The sequence below is a fragment of the Callithrix jacchus genome, chromosome 1 (genome assembly GCF_049354715.1).
Source record: "Callithrix jacchus isolate 240 chromosome 1, calJac240_pri, whole genome shotgun sequence".
NCBI lineage: Eukaryota > Metazoa > Chordata > Mammalia > Primates > Cebidae > Callithrix > Callithrix jacchus.
In genome coordinates this window covers 85,871,570-85,892,165 of record NC_133502.1, presented here as the reverse complement: position 1 = coordinate 85,892,165, position 20,596 = coordinate 85,871,570, and the positions used below count along the sequence as shown (strand labels likewise).

At 36.4% G+C, this 20,596-nt stretch overlaps 1 protein-coding gene across 6 annotated transcripts in view; it reads right to left on the bottom strand.

Annotated features, from left to right (window-relative positions):
• Positions 1-20,596, bottom strand: part of PCSK5 (proprotein convertase subtilisin/kexin type 5) — a 470,824-nt gene that overhangs the window by 234,923 nt on the left and 215,305 nt on the right. The window lies entirely within an intron of this gene.

Sequence of the window (20,596 nt, the reverse complement as noted above, 5' to 3'; positions counted from 1 at the left end):
TCCATTTATGTCAGGAGAAAAACATACAGTATTTGTTTACATTACAGTTAAAATTTTGGCCACTCACGGTGGCTCACGCCTGTAATCCCAGCACTTTGGGAGGCCGAGGCGGGTGGATCACGAGGTCAAGAGATCGAGACCATCCTGGTCAACATGGTGAAACCCCATCTCTACTAAAAGAAATATAAAAAATTAGCTGGGCATGGTGGCGTGTGCCTGTAATCGCAGCTACTGGGGGTCTGAGGCAGGAGAATTGCCTGAACCCAGGAGGTGGAGGTTGTGGTGAGCCGAGATCGCACCATTGCACTCCAGCCTGGGTAACAAGAGCGAAACTCCGTCTCGAAAAAAAAAAAAATTAATAATATTGAAATACATGTCCTACAAAGAATAATTTTTATTAAGACTTCACAGATCAGCTTAAGAGTTTGTAACAAAAAGTTGAAGCTACATTAGGCCAAAAGGAAATTTCAACAATTGCCCTAAGCAAAAACAACTGCTCACAAAACACCTGTGTTGTTGATCATCTAACCCTATTATGAGACCACAATGTAGTAAAAAAGGTCAGTAATAAATCTCACTAGTGACAAAGTTTGTTAAGCACCTAACAAACTTTACACAATTGTGAGTACTTTACTCAACTGATTATTTATTCAATTGTCATTCTATCAAAGAGGAAGTGAAAATACCATTAGAAAATGACAGTCTATCAAAAGTGTGTTCAGAGGTAAATTCACATCTTTAAAAAGTTTTATTAACATAAAAGGAAAAAGATAAATGGACCATCATTCAGTCAATAAGATTCATAAAAGAATGAAAACAGGAAAAAAAATTTTAAGAGAAAGACAAATGGGAAAAAAAATTACTGATAAAGAAATCTAAAAACTGGACCTTTGTAAAACAGTAACAAAAAATCTAACCAAGACAATAAGAATAGAACACTAATAATATAAAATTTGAATATTAAGGCAGTCATAAAAACTAATACAAGAGGTTTATGGTATTAGAAAATACTGGGATTACTTCTAAAAATGGCTTTGAGGCCAGATGGTTTCCTTCAAACATACAAGAACTCTAATCCCAAGAATCTCCGGAGAGAAAATACAAATTGCAAAATTCCACAATTTATTTTGTGAATTTAACATCACTTGATACCAAAAACTTGCAGAGACAGAGGCTGGTTTCAAGGTCAAACCAACATGGGTTAAAAGCTTGATTCTGTTTACTTCCTCTGCTACCTTCTAGATGAGAATTACATAAAATAAACCAAAAGCATACTTTAGAAAATGCTATTTATCTGCTGTAGGTACACATTAATGTTAGCTAACTGCTTTAATAATAGCAAAGAACACACATATATACACCCACATTATTTAGTAAAAGAAACAAAATCTCAGAAAAATAAACTAAAACACTTAAAATATGCTAAAATTTGACCAATAATATATTAAATAACTAAATCTGATTCATAAATATAAGCAGGGAAGATTATTGATATGTTATTTTAATAAATCATATCAACAAATCTAGTTTGAGAAAGTATATATTCATCTCAATAGATATGGAAACACCCAAATGTCAATCCTAATGGTAATACAAAACCAAAAACGCTGCACAGGCATTATGAAGAGCATCTAAAAGAAAAGCAAACATTGACAAAAAGTGAACCAGAAGGTTAAAAAAAAAGGAAGAAGTCCAGAGAAAATCAGTATCTAAACGTGAATGCTTACTATCATTCATAATATTTAACATTCTGTGAATAGTTAATGTAATAGAAACAACATTGTGATGATATCACCTCCCCTATTTTTAGTACTTTCCATATACTTAAGTTCATTTAATCCTAGCAACAATTCTGTGATTCTAAGTTATTGACCCAAATTTCATATGAAAAAACTGAAACTAAACAAGGTTAACAAATACGACTTTCACTTGCCCAAGTCTATCCAGGTAACAATAGTAGAGGTAGGATTGGAACTCAAATTAGCTTGACTCCAAAATCTGAACGTACAATGACTAATCTGTCCTATTATCCAATAAGAACAACTATGAAAAATTCTTAAAACATAGACTATCATCAGATTACTCTACTATCTGATGTATTATTACTATCATCAGATGCTATGAATATATTCTGAAAAAAAATAAGACAATCAGCTATAATAATAATGTGAGTTAAACGGCCTAGAGAAAAGAAAAACTTACAAAAATAATGGCTCTGTTACAGATAGCAGTAATCACAAAAATAGTGGCTCTGTTATAGATAGCAGTAATCAGTTAAAGACATAATGGTAATAGCAAAACAAACAAATATTTGCTATCCCAAAAAATAAGTCTGAAATAAAAACTATGAAACTAAGGACAACTCTGATACATTAAAATGCTGATTAAAAAAAGATCTAAACAATGTAGAAAGATTTTCTTGATTGAGAAAACTTGTAAAGAAGCCAAGATTTACACAATTGTCATAAATTGCCACTGCAACTGTTTTAGGAACACAAAAGACTGCGTCTAAATTTTATCTAAGAAAATGAAAAGATAAGAATGTTTAGGAAAATGTTTAAAATATAAAGTGATTCTGCAATATTTAAAGATTTGGTAGAATGATAGAACAGAAAATGCTAAAGGACATCTTCATAAATGCAACAACTTAAATGAACACAAAACAAGCTGCTTTTGGAGGAGGTAGATTACTGAACAAATATAAAAATTCAATTTAGATCCTCATACTGGACAACAAGATAAAATAAACTCTGGTTATACTTTAATGATGAAAAATAAAACAGGAAAGCAGCATCACATACTCTCACTGATTTGTGGTATCTAAAAATCAAAACCAGTGTACTTATGAATACAGAAAATAGAAGAATGGTTACCAGTGGCTGGGAAGGGTGGTGATGGGGAGTGCTGGAGTGGGGGGTAGGTAGGAATGGTTAGGGGAGGTCAAAAATAACACAAAAAATAAAGAAGACCAACTAAATGATGGCACAACAGGTGACTATAGTCAATAATAATTGTACGCTTAAAAATAACTAAAAGAGAGACTGGATTGCTTGTAACTCAAAGGATAAATGTTTGTGTCATGAATATCCCTTTCTCCATGATGTGATTATTAACATTGTGTGTCTGTTTCAAAGCATCTCATGTATAAATATATAAACCTACTATGTATCTACAAAAATATTAAAATCAAAAACTCAAAAAAGAATAAAGAAAACACTACATGAAAATGTCAGTCATTAATTAATACATTTTGAGATAGGAAAGAACTTTCTAGCCTGAGACTTCTTAATGTGGGATCCATGAATTCCTCTAAGATACAGAAAATTCCCCGTCACATATAAATCTGGCCTCATTTTAGGGTAAAACATACATAGCTTTCATCAGCATATGTAAAATTCTCTAGAAAGTACAAAAAGATCAGGAATCAGATATGACTATTTAATTGAAGATTTCATAAAGGACACATATGTTTGACTAAATAATACTTTTAAAATAAATAAAACATTATCTATTTCAAAGCAATATGAAGAATACTTAAAAGCAAATCAAAAATTAAAAAAAATTTGCTGTAACTATGGCCAAAAGGTAACATGTTGAGTATATGCAGGTAAGAAAAATACAGATATGGTTAGTTGATTAGTAGAGGATTCAAAGCATTTTGATCTTTTTGAGTGACTTTGAAACACAGTTTTGAAATTCAATTTGAATACTAGTCTTTACAACTCAGAAATGTCTCAAAACCTAATTGCCAACAACTGAATGGAGACAGCACCCACAAAACCCTAAAATCTTCTTTAAGCTAATAATGCTTGATTGCAGGTCAGAAAAAACATTATTTTTTTTAAAGGTTGATTTTTAAAAAATGAATGGGAAGGGAGCAACAAAACGAATAACAGAATCTGAAAGGAAAGCAAAATGCAAACTAATGACCAAGTATGCAATACAATTATAATAAACGATGCATATATTAACAACATTTGGAACTAGCATCATAGTATTAGGAGTTATACTAAAAGCTTAAAACATGCTTAAAAAGTTGGCGGTGTAGGGAGATACTTGATTTAAAGGTCTGCATGATTTAGATATATATATTTTTATAAAAGGTATGATTTTGATGATAATCTTATATTAATTTTAAGATTATATTATCATCAAATAATACATCATATAAATAAATATCTAAACTTAAAATATTGTTCTATTGCTAATAGTAGATAATAAATGTTCATGGGATTGCTCTTCCTGGAATCTGTCAGTATTAAATCAATATTTATTTGCTTCTAAGATATTAGTGGCAAATGAAAACAGTAAAATGCTTGCAAGCACGACTGTGATCAAAAAGACTTTCAATCTTTTGGATTTTAAAGACTGGAACACTGGTTTTCAACTTGGGAATCAATGTGAGATTGGTCACTTTCATTGCTAAGTAAGGATATCATCATGTCATACAAGTAAGGAAATGCTATGTCAAAACAGTATATATAATCAGAATAAGTCACTTTAAAAATTATTTGTAATAAAATTTTAAAAATATACCGTGTTTTTAAAAATAACCTGCATTGCCGTTGTTATTCACCTTTGCCTGGTGATCCTTGAACACTCTCACTGAATAGCATCTCCACAGACCAGATGGTTTCTGGGCAATCTTCCAATGTTATGATTCCTCAGACAAACTGATAACAATTACTTTATACTCCAGGTATGGAAACCCAAATGCTTGACAATTTTGGTACAATGAAAATTATAAAATTGAATACATCTGCTATGGAAAATGAGCCTATTAAATGTCAATTCCAATGGCACCTAAATTCAGAGCAGCAAATAAAAATTCAGCATGACTAACACGATCACTCCCGTATCATACTCTCTCCAGGAAGCTCACTACAACATTCTTTCAAGTTGTTCGTAAAGGTTTCCAATAGGTAAATAACAAGCAGACTCCTCTGAGAGCCCTTGAGAGAACTCACCTCCCTATTTTAAATCTCACTTGAATACTCTTCCTTTGTACCAACATTCCCTGGCTGTGTATAGTTTTTCACATAAATTTGAGTGCTCACAGAAGACTACATAAATGCATTCTTGCTGACTAGATGAACAATTTTAATCTGTGAAGTGATGCCAGTTTTCAACCTGTTTTCAATCATATACAGGCAGGTTTTGAAATTTGTTACAGGAATATAGAAAATTATGGATGATTCAGGTATTCCTCTTTATCATTTGGCCTTCTACTAAAGCTTGGTCATGACTGCAAGCTCTATCAGATGAAAAAGCTAAGATGTGCTTAACGTTGCCAGAAAGCAATAATTCAGTAAAAACTCACAAAAGCCAAGTGTAAGGTGGATCACTTTTATGACTCCAATTGCAGCAAAAAAATGCTGTCATCTCCTTGATGGCCTTGCCACTTATTTTCCTTATTTGCCATTATTCATCCTTTCCTACTCTTACCTTACCATCAGTCCCTCTAGCACAATATAATGCTTTGTTCTATTTTTTCCTTCATGCCAGATATAATTGTCTTTAATCTCTGCCTCCCTTGACTGAAATGTAGGCTCTATTGGAGCCAATTTCAAGGCCTCGCATACATTTGTGCTCAACTTACTTGACCGTTACTGGCAGCTCTGGCAAGGACCATGTTTGTTTTGTTCATAGATGGATTCCAGTTCTTAGCACAGTGCCAGGCACATACCGAACATTGCAACTATGACTTGTAAGATATATTACTGGTTCAGAGATGTGGAAAAAAAAGTTTGTTTCAAAATAAAGAAATTATGGTAAGAAGCATGACTCAATAAATATTTCTTGAATGAATCAATCAAGATTTAGAGTATAAACTTGTTGGCACTGTATCTCACTAACTACAGATACCCAAACAGATACCAATCCATATTTTTGAATTAATTGTAGGGAACGTTCCTTCTCTCCATTTACTCATTCATTCACTTTACAGTTTATAGTGTCCATGTGTAATTAACCATGTCCTGTTACAGTGTTTAACGTAGAAAGGTGATGTGGTAGGATGGTGGGTTCTGGTGTCACATTACCCTGAATTCACCTTCCATACCTATCACCTGTGTGAATTACTAGCTCTCATTTTCCACATAGGAAATGTGGTGATACTGCCTACCTTAGAGCACTGCTTTGAGGATAAAATGAGATAACCAATGTAAACACTCAGCTCAGTATTATGCATAAAGCAAGTATTCAATGAAGGCTGACTGCTGTTTTTGCCACTATTTTATCTCTTAATTTTATCTTTTTGCACTACGCAACATCTCCACACTCAAGCGGGGGTGGGGGAGCAATGGCAAGAAGAATGTTTTGTGTCACCAACAGGATGTCACTGTCTGATGTACTATGATCTTTACTGCTTAGCGATAATACTACCAGGCTTCCCAGACTTACTGTTTTTTTCTGGGATATGCAAACAACATAAACTTTTTCTTCTTCTTAGTCACACATATGGTGGTTACTCAATAAGGTTCAGAATTATCATGAATAGAGAAATGAAAGCTTAATCCAAGATGGTAAGAAATAGTACAATCTTATAAACATACAGTATCTGTTTTGTGTGTGTTGCAGGTATTATAGTTTATTTCACTATGAATGTGCTGCTTGGAGCTTTCAACACATCAAATGCACAAACCACTTGTTGATATCAGAATGAATAAAATCTTACATGTTAGTAAAATGAAATGCTTTCAATCTGTCATTTTTATTTTCCTTATTGACTTTTCTCTCCTATTGATGGCAAACTGCATTATGATTAAAACTTTTAAACAGAGGAAAAAAGAATACTGTAATCAGATAATACAAAGACTAAATTCTAGTGTCACTACAAACAATTAGGCTCTTCTGAGCAAGAGACACCAAAAAATCCTAACTCTTATATAACAAAAATGTCCTAGAAGTAAAAAAGTATAGAGCAAGACAATGTAGCCATAGGTTAGATCAATTCAAAACTCAGCCCAAGAAAACCTGGCATATAAACAGATTAAGTTTGAACTGTATTTCAATACAGAATAGAGGAATATAATCTGAGAATTTTCAAATATAAAAACAGTAATATTTGATGCAGCCATCCAATGAGTTATTATGCAATGAGTCCTTTAATATGCTTTGACTAAAATGATTAAGTAACAGGCTATGATGTGAAACTACTGGACCCTAAAAAAAAAGTCATCTTCTCTTTTTCTTAACAAGAAAATTTTATTTGATGGTATTTGGGGTGTTACCATAGGTACTATCAAGAACAAAAATTTCCTGGCAACAAGTAAAATCCACAAACCCTCAAGAGACTAAATTTAAATACTAAATTTCACATATTTCTTATAAACTCACTAATACATCAATCGAGTTTCTAAGCAATCTTATCGGGTAACTGCATAAAGGTTAATTTGCTAACACTCTGTTTAAATTAAGAGACACAGAAGCAGATAAGCAATTTATAATGTAAATAATATCTGTTTTATTTTTTAAAAGTGGGAACTGTATCAGTCATTTACAGCAATTATGATCTCATGGCAGGCACTTTTTGTAGATTAATTAACTGATGAGGAGGCTGGTGTGCCCAAGCACAGTCAATAATTGCCAGAGATACGTGCTACAGATCTTTTTGCAAAATCTGTAGGCCCAGAGACTTTCTTGTACTACTGGATTTTTATGCAGCTTCTAATTCCCATTATCCCATGGGAAGAATAAAGGGTATCTATTTCCATAGATGGTACCAAAATTTTCCTGAGTTTAGCAAAGAAACTAGACCTTGATTTTTTTCCTTTTCCCAATGGCACATGTGTAATTCATTGCCTGTTGGCTGCACTTAGAAAATATACATCAAATCTACCTACTTCTCTCTGTCCCTATTTCCATCACCTAGACCGGCTACACTAATCTTTCCTCTACTACTATACTACACTAGCTTCCCAAATGGTTTACTTGCCTTGGGCCAGCACAAACTGGATATTTATAACATGAGACATTTCTAACATTTGACACCTGAAAATGTTACTTGACCAGCTATATAAGGAAAAGTCTGGTGATTGCCACAGGACTGACACTATTCTTTGAAAAAAACCAATCTTCACTATTATGGTAATAAGAATAAAATGTTTTTAGTGACTATTACATTTTTCAAAATGCAGCTAAGCAAAAAGAGGCAGGTAACAGTCCTAAGAACTTTTCTAACCTCAGTTCAGTCTCTGAGCAAGTCAATTATCCAACACGTTTCTTAGTGTTTTCATCAAGGGAAGGAGTTGGAATATACTGGCTACATTTCAAGATAATCCAAGGTGAATGAGCCTGTTGACCATGGCTTTTCCAGTCATAATAGACACCTCTGGAAGCTGTAGTTTTTGAAACTATTAGTTAAGGTACAAAGTTGAGTCCAGGAAAAATTGGCTTCTACATAATTTGAACTTGAGAAGGTCTAGAGGACAGAGTGTATTGTCTGTGTGTATGTAGACATAACAAAGCTATTTTCATGCACAGTCCTGGCAGAAGGCCCGTGGTAACTGCTCTGTGGGTCTGGTTACAATTATTTCACTATAGGCAATAATTCAGGACAGTACATCCCTTCTCTGTCCGCTCAGCCTCAAGTAGAAATGTGCACTGTTCTCACCTTATAAACCTTTTCAGCTCTCCTTCCTGTTTTTTTTTTAATTCTCCTCATCCTCTTCATGCTGTACACCCCAACCATTCATACCAGAAATGTCAGCAAAATTTTAAGCCCAAAATACAACAATCCAATACACAAAAAAACTCAAAGTGTATGAAAGGAAGGGTGCATGCAATACCTGCTTCTTTACCCTCTAACTGTGTGGAATCAAGGCACAAATGCCTGCATTTCTCTCTGTGTATGTGCTTTCTAAGTTCTAAATAGAACTGTCTTCGACAAAAAAAAAAAGTGTGGTATGCACTCTGCAATTTTACCTCAATAACCAAACACACTTGTGCTCCCTGCCCACTGCAATCTCATGGAGCTGAATGTGGCCCTCGGGAAAAGTTTTAATGAGATATTTATATTGAAATGTGTTTTTAATGAAAAAAATACAAAGATGATAAGACTAGTTTACAGGATATCAGTACTAAGATACTAACCCCAATATTAAGAAATGTTTATGTGTATCCTTATGTAGCCTCCCTTGACAGTGCTCAGTTCTAGAAATTTGAAGCACTCCTCGCCCCAGTAAGGTACTTTAACTCAGAGTTGACTTGTTCAAAACTGCAGACTCCCTTCTCAGATGTCCCACATCTTAACTTGTCACAATCACTGTATCCCAAATATTCTGGTCACTTCCCTACATTTTTCCGACACTGGAAACACACAGGTAAGACAGATTATAATGAAAGGTGAAACAAAGATATAGAGTAGCTGATTCATCTGAATTATATAAGATTGATGTAGACGGACTTTTTAGGCATACAAGAAGTGCAGATGGTCTGTTTAATTTCCTGAGAAAATGTTTAGGATGGATTTGTGAAATCAATAGCAACTTTGAGTTCATACACTTTGAGTTTTTTTGTGTATTGGATTGTTGTATTTTGGGCTTAAAATTTTGCTGCACTTTTTATTTACCATTCACTGTATACTGTAACATTTCTTGATTACTGAACACGTTCTTCAATTTTCCAATGAAAGATCCTTTGCAATTGAGGCGGAAAGGTTTCTTTGATGAACTTAATTTTTGTATTTCCTGAGTTAATGCTGATATTTTAACATATGAATACACGGTGTGAATCATCCTTTGGCTCAATAATTCTTTAACTCTTCACACTTTGACCTTTCCATGTCACAACCAAAGATAAAAGGTAGAAGGGCTTCCTTTGGAAGGTGAGAGAGGGAATAGCATCATGTCTTTATTTTGGCCAGGTGAAGTCAACTTTTAGCTAATGATAACAGGATTAGAGATGCGTTGAGGCAGTATGGGAAAAAGAAGTCACTAATAAGTATCAACTAAAGGATTTGGAAGATAGAAGTAATCAATCAAGTAATTATTTAACTTCTGTAGAACTCAGTTCCATTGTATAAAAAAATAAGGTTGGACTAGATGAATTAATTTAATATTTGTTGAGAACTGACCTTGTTCAAAGCATTATGCTTAGGTGTCATGGAGGATATAAATTTCTATGTAACCACTATTCCAATTTGAATCATCAAAGCTGACCATTTCTATTTTCATCCAAGTCCTGTATCCTCTACAACCTTTGCCCCAGAATGATTTCATTGCTTTCCTTAAATAATTTGCATATATCTGTTACTGTGCAGTTGCTTCCCTAATGAGAATATAAAATCCCCTGAAGGCAAATGATATATATTTTATACATATTTGAATTATGCCCTAAGTAACTTAGTGCCTAACACGATGCTTTTTCTTGCAGTGTTCAATATGTTTGTTATATACACATAAATAAAGATAAGATATAATCCTTATTCTCAAGGAATTTAAATTTAATTTGCAATAGGAGGGAAAAGGTAAGTAATAAGGAGAAAGCAATGAGTCTACCTAGAAATATGTGAATGTGTATATGTATAGGATACCAGTGGGAGCTAATGTTCAATATGCACCAGGTGTATTTCTACTATGGTAGAGCAGCTGTTATTTTAATTTATTTTCTAAATTTAGATCTAGATATATTGGGTTTTCTTAAAGTAAGGTATTCTTGTGGTCTCTGAGATATGAAATGTAAGAAAAAGACTTTGGGGTCATTTAAGGCTAAAATTTGTAGGAGATTATTTATATCAATACCCTTTTAGGAGGTTTTGGATAATTTCAGAAGTTTCAACCTGGCTCTGTCCCTTTTATTTACCATTCACTGTATACTGTAACATTTCTTGATTACTGAACACGTTCTTCAATTTTCCAATGAAAGATCCTTTGCAATTGAGGCGGAAAGGTTTCTTTGATGAACTTAATTTTTGTATTTCCTGAGTTAATGCTGATATTTTAACATATGAAATAGTCCACTAAAATAATCTTTTTTTGCTAATAATTGCAGATGGGTCAGGAACGCTTTCAGTACAACTTATAATTCTGAGCACACTGTACTTTTATAATGCTATTTTGACTTTATTTTATAAACTATTTTATACAAAACATTATTTAACAGTAAGCTCTTTTATTTTCCCCCCACCCACACCAATAGGTCTATAGTACTAGGAACATATACTAGGACCTAGATGCAAAACAGTTTACAAATATAAGGTGTTCTGCCAAGTTGCTAAGCTAAAATTAGTACAGCTGTCTTTCATTACGATTTTTCATTTAATAAACCCGCTTCTTTGCATACTCGTTTTATTTGAACTTTTTGAGTGAGGCTATGTAAAAAGAGATCATTTTAAGAAGCAATGGCCAGAATGATATCCTATAATCACCAATTACATGTTTTCTATTCAATTAGCTGAAACAACAGAAAGTTACAAAAATATCTATAAAACAGAGGCGCGTCAAGATGGCTGAGAGGTGGCAACAATGGAATGCAGCTCCCAGCAAATGAGACGCAGAGGGTTAAAGGACTTCACAATTCCAAGTGAGGTGCCAGATTTGTTTCGGTGGGACAGGTAGGAATCTGAAAATAGCCCAGAGAAGGAGCCAAAGCAGAGTGAGAGCCACCCAGGGAGGGTGAACAGAGACAGGATGGGGCGCATCCCCACCTGGAACGTGCAGCCGGCTTGGAGGGTGGCGGACTTCACCCTCTCAGTGCTCCCAGTTGGATCCTATGCTTCCCTCATCCCTCCTCCAACCCATGGTCCACGAGAGCCCCTCCAGACTGAGGGGCACCTTGGGTTGTGATGCAAATCTGAGCAACGGCTCCTGCCTGGTGCCACAAGTTGTCCACACGGACCTGGACAGAAGTTTGGACCAACACCGGCAGAACAGAACAACCCGTCCCACAGAAAGAAGCAGAGTTGAAAGCATAGTAGAAAGGGAAACAGGCCATAAGGCCTGGCAGGCCCCACCCCTACAAAACTCATACTGAAGCCCATGCTAGAGCTTGGCAGCAAGTACACCAGTTTGACCCCAACTGGGAAGATCAAGCTTGGGGAAGGAGAGAAGACTCTGGGAAGGTGGGGCTAAAGGCACCTGCAAACTCCAGGGGAAGACCACCCACCCAGCTACCTGGTTGAGTCTGAGGCAGCCCAGCAGCCCCTCTACAGGCAAAAGAAAGATATAGCTCCAACAGCAACAGAAAGGATGCCCACTCAGATTCTTCTCAAAATCACCAACTTCAAAGATCAAAGGGAGAGAAGATGGGAAGAAACCAGCACAAAATGGATAAAACCATCAAAGACCAGAACACCTCTTCCCCTCCCAGGGATCACATCTCCTCACCACCAAGGGAACAAAACAAGACAGAAAATAAGTTTGATGAACTGACAGAAGCAGACTTCAGAAGGTGGGTAAAAACAAACTTCTTTGAGTTAAAAGACCATGTTCCAATCCAATGCAAAGAAACTAAGAACTTTGAAAAAAGGTTATATGAAATGCTAACAAGTAGCTTGAAAACAAACATAAATGACTTGATGGAGCTGAAAAACACAGCATGAGAACTTTGTAAGGCATACACAAGTTTCAACAGCTGAATCGATCAAGCAGAAGAAAGGATATCAGAGATAGAAGATCAAATCAAGGAAATAAGATGAGAAGATAGCATTAAAGAAAAAAGAGTGAAAAGAAATGAACAAAGCCTCCAAGAACTATGGGATTATGTGAAAAGACCTAATCTACACTTTATTGGAATACCTAAATGTGACAGGGAGAATGAATCCAAGTTGGAAAACACTCTTCAGGATATTATCCAAGAGAACTTCCTCAACCTAACAAGGCAGGCCAACATTCAAATCCAGGAAATACAGAGAACACCACAAAGATATTTCTTAAGAAGAGCAACGCCAAGGCATGTAATCATCAGATTGACCACAGTTGAAATGATGTAAAAAAATCCTAAGGGCAGCCAGAGAGAAAGGTCGATTCACCCACAATAGAAAGACCATCAGACTCACAGCAGATCTCTCGGCAGAAATCCTACAAGTCAAAGATAGTAGGGACCAATATTCAACATCGTTAAAGAAAAGAACTTTCAACCCAGAATTCCATATCCAGCCAAACTAAGCTTCACAAGTGAAAGAGAAATAAAATCGTTTACAGACAAGCAACTGCTGAGAGATTTTGTTGCTACAAGATCTGCCTTACATGAGCTCCTGAAGGAAGTACTAAACATGGAAAGGAATAACCAATACCAGCCACTGCAAAAACATACCAAATGGTAAAGTACAATGACACACTAAAGAAAGCACATCAACTAATGGGCAAAACAACCAGCCAGTAACAAAATGGCAGGATGAAATTCAAACATAACAATATTAACCTTAAATGTAATTGGCCTAAATGCCCCAATCAAAACACACAGACTGGAAAACGGGATAAAAAGTCAAGACCCATGAGTGTGCTGTATTCAGGAGACCCATCTCATGTGCAAAGACTCTCATAGACTCAAAATTAAGGGATGGAAAAAGATTTACCAAGCAAATGGAGAGAAAAAAAAGCAGGAGTTGCAATCCTAAAGTCTCTGATAAAATGGACTTTAAACCAACAAAGATCAAAAGAGACAAAGAAGGGCATTTACATGATGGTAAAAGGATCAATGCAGCAAGAAGAGCTAACTATCCGAAATATGTATGCACCCCAAGCAGGAGCACCCAGATACGTTAAAAACAAGTTCTTAACGACCTACAAAGAGACTTAGACTCCCACACAACAATAGTGGGAGACTTTAACACTCACTGATAATATTGGACAGATCAACGAGACAGAAAGTCAACAAGGATATCCAGGACTTGAACGCAGATACGGACCAAGCAGACCTAATAGATATTACAGGACACTCCATGCCAAATCCACAGAATACACATTCTTCTCAGCACCACATCACACTTACACTAAAATTGACCACAAAATTGGAAGTAAATCACTCCTCAGGCAAATGAAAAAGAATGGAAATCATAGCAGTCTCTCAGACCACAGTGCAATCAAATTAGAATTCATGATTAAGAAAAGCACTCAAAACTGCACAATCCTATGGAAACTGAACAGCCTGCTCCTGAATGATGAATGGATAAACAATGAAATGAAGGCAGAAATAAAAATGTTCTTAGAAACCAACGAGAATGAAGACACAACATACCAGAATCTATGGGACACACTTAAAGCAGTGTCTAGAGGGAAATTTATAGCAATAAATGCCCACGTGAGAAACAAGGACAGATCTAAAATTGACACCTTATCATCAAAAGTGAAAGAGCTAGAGGAGCAAGATGAAAAAAACTCAAGAGCAAGCAGAAGACAAGAAATAACTAAGATCAGAGCAGAACTCAAGGAGATAGAGACACAAAAAAAACCCTTCAAAAAAATCAATAAATCCAGGAGCTGGTTTTTTGAAAAGATCAACAAAATAGACAGACCACAAGCCAGACTAATAAAAAAGAAAAGAGAGAAGAATCAAATAGATGCAACAAAAAATGATAAAGGGGAGATCACCACTGATTCCTCAGAAATACAAACTGCCATCAGAGAATACTACAAACAGCTCTATGCGCACAAACCAGTAAATCTGGAAGAAATGGATAAATTCCTGGACACTTGCACACTCCCAAAAGTAAGCCAGGAAGAAGTTAAAATCCTGAATAGACCAATAACAAGGTCTGAAGTTGAGGCAGCATTTAATAGCTTACCAACCAAAAAAAGTGAAGTCCAGACGGATTCACAGACGAATTCTACCAGATGTACAAAGAGGAGCTAGTACCATTCCTGCTGAAACTATTCCAAACAATACAAAAAGAGGGAATCCTCCCTAACTCTTTCTATGAGACCAACATCATCCTGATACCAAAACCGGACACAACTAAAGAAGAAAACTATAGGCCAATATCCATGATGAACATAGATGCAAAAATCTTCAATAAAATACTGGCAAACCGAATACAACAGCACATCAAAAAGCTTATCCACCATGATCAAGTAGGCTTCATCCCAGGGATGCAAGGCTGGTTCAACATATGCAAGTCTATAAACATAATCCACCACATAAACAGAACCAAAGACAAAAACCACATGATTATCTCAATCGTTGCAGAAAAATTCCTTCGACAAAATTCAACAGTCCTTTATGCTAAAAACTCTCGATAAACTAGGTATCAATGGAATGTATCTCAAAATAATAAAAGCTATTTACAACAAACCCACAGCAAATATCATAATGAATGGGCAAAAACTAGAAGCGTTCCCTTTAAAAACTGGCACTAGACAAGGATGCCCTCTCTCACCACTCCTATTCAATATAGTTTTGAAAGTTCTAGCCAGAGCAATTAGGCAAGAAAAGGAAATAAAGGGCATTCACTTAGGAAAAGTAGAAGTCAAATTGTCCCCATTTGCAGATGACATGATCATATATTTAGAAGACCCCATCATCTTAGCCCAAAACCTCCTTAAGCTGGTAAGCAGCTTCGGCAAAGTCTCAGGATACAAAATCAATGTGCAGAAATCACAAGCATTCCTGTACACCAATAACAGAACCACAGAGAGCCAAAACATGAGCGAACTCCCATTCACAATTGCAACAAAGAGAGTAAAATACCTAGGAATACAACTAACAAAGGATGTAAAAGATCTCTTCAAGGAGAGCTACAAACCACTGCTCAAGGAAATAAGAGAGGACACAAACAGATGGAAAAACATTCCATGCTCCTGGTTAGGAAGAATCAGTATTGTGAAAATGGCCATTCTGCCCAAAGTAATTTATAGATTCAATACAATCCCCATCAAGCTACCATTGACCTTCACAGAACCAGAAAAAGCACTTTAAACTTCATATGGAACTAAAAGAGAGCCTGCATAGCCAAGACAATCCTAAGCAAAAAGAACAAAGCAGGAGGCATCATACTACCTGACTTCAAACTATACTACAAGGCTGCAGTAATCAAAAACAGAGATGCATATCAATGGAACGGAACAGAGGCCTCGAAACAAAGCCACACATCTATAACCATCTGATCTTTGACAAACCTGACAAAAATAAGCAATGGGGAAAGGATTCTCTGTTTAATAAAAAACGGTGTTGGGAAAACTGGCTAGCCATGTGCAGATAGCTGAAACTGGACCCCTTCCTACACCTTATACAAAAATTAACTCCAGCTGGATTAAAGATTTAAACATAAGAAGTAACACCATAAAAACCCTAGAAGAAAACCTAGGCAACACCATTCAGGACAGGCATAGGCAAGGACTTCATGACTGAAACACCAAAAGCACCGGCAACAAAAGTCAAAATAGACAAATGGGATCTAATTAAACTTAAGAGCTTCTGCACAGCAAAAGAAACAATCATTAGAGTGAGCTGGCTACCAACAGAATGGCAAAAAATTGTTGCAATCTACCCATCTGACAAAGGACTAATCTAATATCCAGAATCTACAAAGAACTAAAGTAGATTTACAAGAAAAAAACAAACAAACCCATTCAAAGGTGGGCAAAGGATATGAACAGACGCTTTTCAAAAGAAGACAAATATGCAGCCAACAACCATATGAAAAAATGCTCATCATCATTTGTCATTAGAGAAATGCAAATCAAAACCACATTGAGATACCATCTCATGCCAGTTAGAATGGTGATGATTAAAAAATCTGGAGAAAACAGATGCTGGAGAGGATGTGGAGAAACAGGAACACTTTTACACTGTTGGTGGGAGTGTAAATTAGTTCAACCATTATGGAAGACAGTGTGGCAATTCCTCAAGAATCTAGAAATAGAAATTCCATTTGACCCAGCAATCCCATTACTGGGTATATACCCAAAGGATTATAAATCATTCTATTATAAAGACACATGCACATGTATGTTTGCTGACACACTGTTTATGATAGCAAAGACCTGCAACCAACCCAAATGCCCATCATTGATATACTGGACAAAGAAAATGTGGCTCATATACACCATGGAATATTATGCAGCCATAAAAAAAAACGAGTTTGTGTTTTTTGTAGAGACATGGATGAATCTAGAAACCATGATTCTCAGCAAACTGACACAAGAACAGAAAATCAAACACTGCATGTTTTCACTCATAGATGGGCAATGAACTATAAGAATATTTGGGCACAGGGAAGAGAATGATATTCACTGGGCGAGGTTGGGGGCTGGCAGGGAGGGGAGGGTAGGGACAGCAGAGGATGGAGAGGATGGGAAGAGATAACACTGGGAGAAACGCCTGATGTAGGTGACGGGGGGTGGAGGAAGAGAGACAGCAAACCACTATGGCATGTATGTACCAATGCAACAATCCTGTAGGATGCAAGATGTGCACATGTACCCCAGAGCTCAAAGTACAATTTTTAAAAAATCCACAAAATTAAAAAAAAATCAAAATACTATTAAACCTTCTGAACTAACAAGAATGTTCTGAGGTACCACAACACAAAAAGTTTTTTCTCCTCTCTAAGATTACAGTATTTTCTCTCATTCTGAAATTTCCATAATTTTTAGAAGCATTTTTAAAAACAAGGAAGCAATCTCCTACTTTATCAGAAAGGCAAGACTTATGATGAGACTGTCTCAAGGTGGCTGTAGGGCTCAACACAACCCAAACCAAAGAGGCTCAAACCCAGGAAAAAAGGTTTAAAAAAAAGGAAGACTTTCAGAGGAACTGAGAATTCTTGTAGTCTTGGGAGCAGAATAATTTCATTCCAGTATCTGGGAGCACAATAGAGTGGAATTGGTTGTAACACATATTCTTATGTATCCTGTAGGCAAAGGATGGCCCGAGAGTCCTACTAGCTGTTACAGCAAATTTGTTTCTTTTTCTTTTTTTTTTTTTGAGACAGAGTCTCGCTCTGGCACTCAGCGTGGGGTATAGCAGCATGATCTCCGTCCAGTGCAACCTCTGTCCCCCAGGTTCAAGCAATTCTCCTGCCTCAGCTTTCTGAGTACAAGTGCGCATCACCATGCCTGGCTCATTTTTGTGTGTTTAGTAGAGATGGGGTTTTGCCATGTTGGCCAGGCTGCTCTGAAAGTCCTGACCTCAGGTGATCTGCCTGCCTCAGTCTCCCAAAGTGTTGGGATTATAGGTGTGAGCCACTCGCCTGGCCATAGCAAAGTTATTCATGATCAAACTTGTCACATTTGGATAAGAGATCTGGATACTTTAAGCTTTTCTGTTTCTATGTTTTGTGTTTCATTTCACTTATTTTTATTCATCCCCCACAACCTTTTTTCTGAGATAAGGTCTCATTCTGTTGCCCAGGCTGGAGTGTAATGGTGTGATCATAGCTCACTGCAGCCTTGAACACCTGGGCTCAAGGGATCCTCCAGCCTCAGTCTCCCAGTACCTAGGACTATGGGGTGTATTCGTTTTCTTTTCTCTTAGTTTCCTGGGAAGGTTTTCAAGTGGCAGAGAGGCCAATGGTAGAAGCAGCATCACAGAGGGAACCACAGTCCTACCCATGCAGGCAGACATCTGGAGTGTAAGGAAAGCAGGCTGGGGAAAAGCTTAAAATGTAGTTTTCTCTAATGTTCCTATGACTGAGTAAATACAGTAATCTAGTGATAGTCAGAGAAATAATAAATTTCTCCTGATAGTACAGGGATAGCTAGGACACGCACTTACATAGGAACTGGCGGATTGTTGCAGCTTTTCATCTGAAGGCTCAGCCTATCCAGTTATTGAACGAACTCTGACTGGCTACGCATATCCAGCAAGTAAGGCAGTGTCCTGAGTCATAACTCAACCTAGAGCTGTGGCTTTCTCTCCTCTCCTCTTAAAAGACACTACCTTCTAGATCTGGCTCCTTAACTTGTGATAGTAAAGGCTGAATCTCAAAAATACCAATGTTCAAGTGCTGTTGAGAATTAACAGTGTAAGAGGAGATTGCAAGGGGTGAGGCTGAGTAAATGAGCAATGCACATTTACAAGGATTAGGTTTAGCTTTACAGCAACTGCAGCCTTTATGCACTGAGAGAGTTATTAGAGCTCCTATCTGCAGTTTCTTAGTTTTAGATACGTTTCACACTAAGCTGGAGGGGCGATGCTTGTTGATGCTAATTTAACATCAATATCTGACCCACCCTTTTGGTACTCAGATCTCTTCCCATAATTTTCAGCTTTATTTGCAGGCAAAGATTGGCCTGTACAACAAATCAATGGAGTTACAAAAAAGAGGTTTATTCTTCCTCAGTTTATCAGATAGTTTACCATTTTGTACCCACAGTTGGAGAGACTGTTAACATCTTAAAACACAGTGGATTTTTTAGGTAGCCTGTATGTTAGGAACTTCCTTCCACTCCTCACAGTTTTGGCAAAAATAGATCTTTAAAAATGCTCAAAATGAAAAGAAAAAAAAATTGTAGTCTTTCAATGTGTTATGCAGTCCAAAGTGATCTCATCTCAGGCTATTTGACCATAAAGCAAGATTTTTGCATTTCAGTTTAAATCGTGATTAAAAGAACTGCTTTTAAAAAATAATAGTGTTTTAGTAATATCTCAAAGAACTGAGTATCACCTAATTCTATGTAGCAACAGTTACAGTATCAGGTTGCCAAGTTTGAGTTTGAGATAGCTTTGTGAGGGAGCACAGTAGAGGAATTCCTGATGATTTTTCTTTTAATATTTTGTGGACAGAAACATATTCCAGAGAAACAACCTAGAATTTCATAACTAAAACAATATAGTTTGTAAAAGTTCTGGGTAGAGTTCACCAAATTAAAAACGCAGATATTTAATTGAGACTTCTTTTACCAGAACACTTCAGTGAAAAGTTGCGAAGTGAGAATTTAATAGGATAAGTGCCAGTTCCTTGCTAAACCCAAATTTTTAACACCTTAAAAGATATACTATGTTGAAAATGACTTCATATTTAACCTTGTCAAAAAGAAAGAAATTCAAATGTTCATGGGGGCTTGAATGTCTCTCAATGTCAAGACTTAGGCAACAAGCCATCGAGAGACAGGGCACCATATCCAGAGCCTGCATCCTTTGCCCAGTTTCAGTTCAACACATGACTTAGCAATTTACTGTATCCATGTTACATTCAGGTCCAACTGCCTTAACATAGGCTCTCTGTCTTACAGAGGGCAGCTGTGAACCCTGGGAAACTACCTGCGTCCTGATAATGAACTAGCATGGTTCTCACTGAAATCTCTGAGCCTCTTCATTATCCTTGTATTCCTTCCCTGTCACTGGCTATTGTTCTACGTCAGGATGCAGCCAGACGAACAGGCCTTTCCCTTCCTCCCTAGGGCAGAGGTGCAAGGCTAATTTGAGAAAACCGCTTATGTCATTAGTTCAGTTCCTTTTTCTTATGACCCTCCTGCAGGGAGAGCCTCTGAGAATAGGCCTTCAATCCCTATTCTAAAATTGGACAAGACATGTTTGGAATTCAAAATTTTCTCTGAGCTGGTACCCATAACATTTATGGACACAAAATCTCCAGCAAGGTCTGGGCCAGCACCTCACAATCAAATACATGAATATTTCACAATGAATTTTATAAATATTATAAATAGCCTCAAGTGAGTTTATGGCAAACTTTGCCAAAAAATGAATTCTAGTG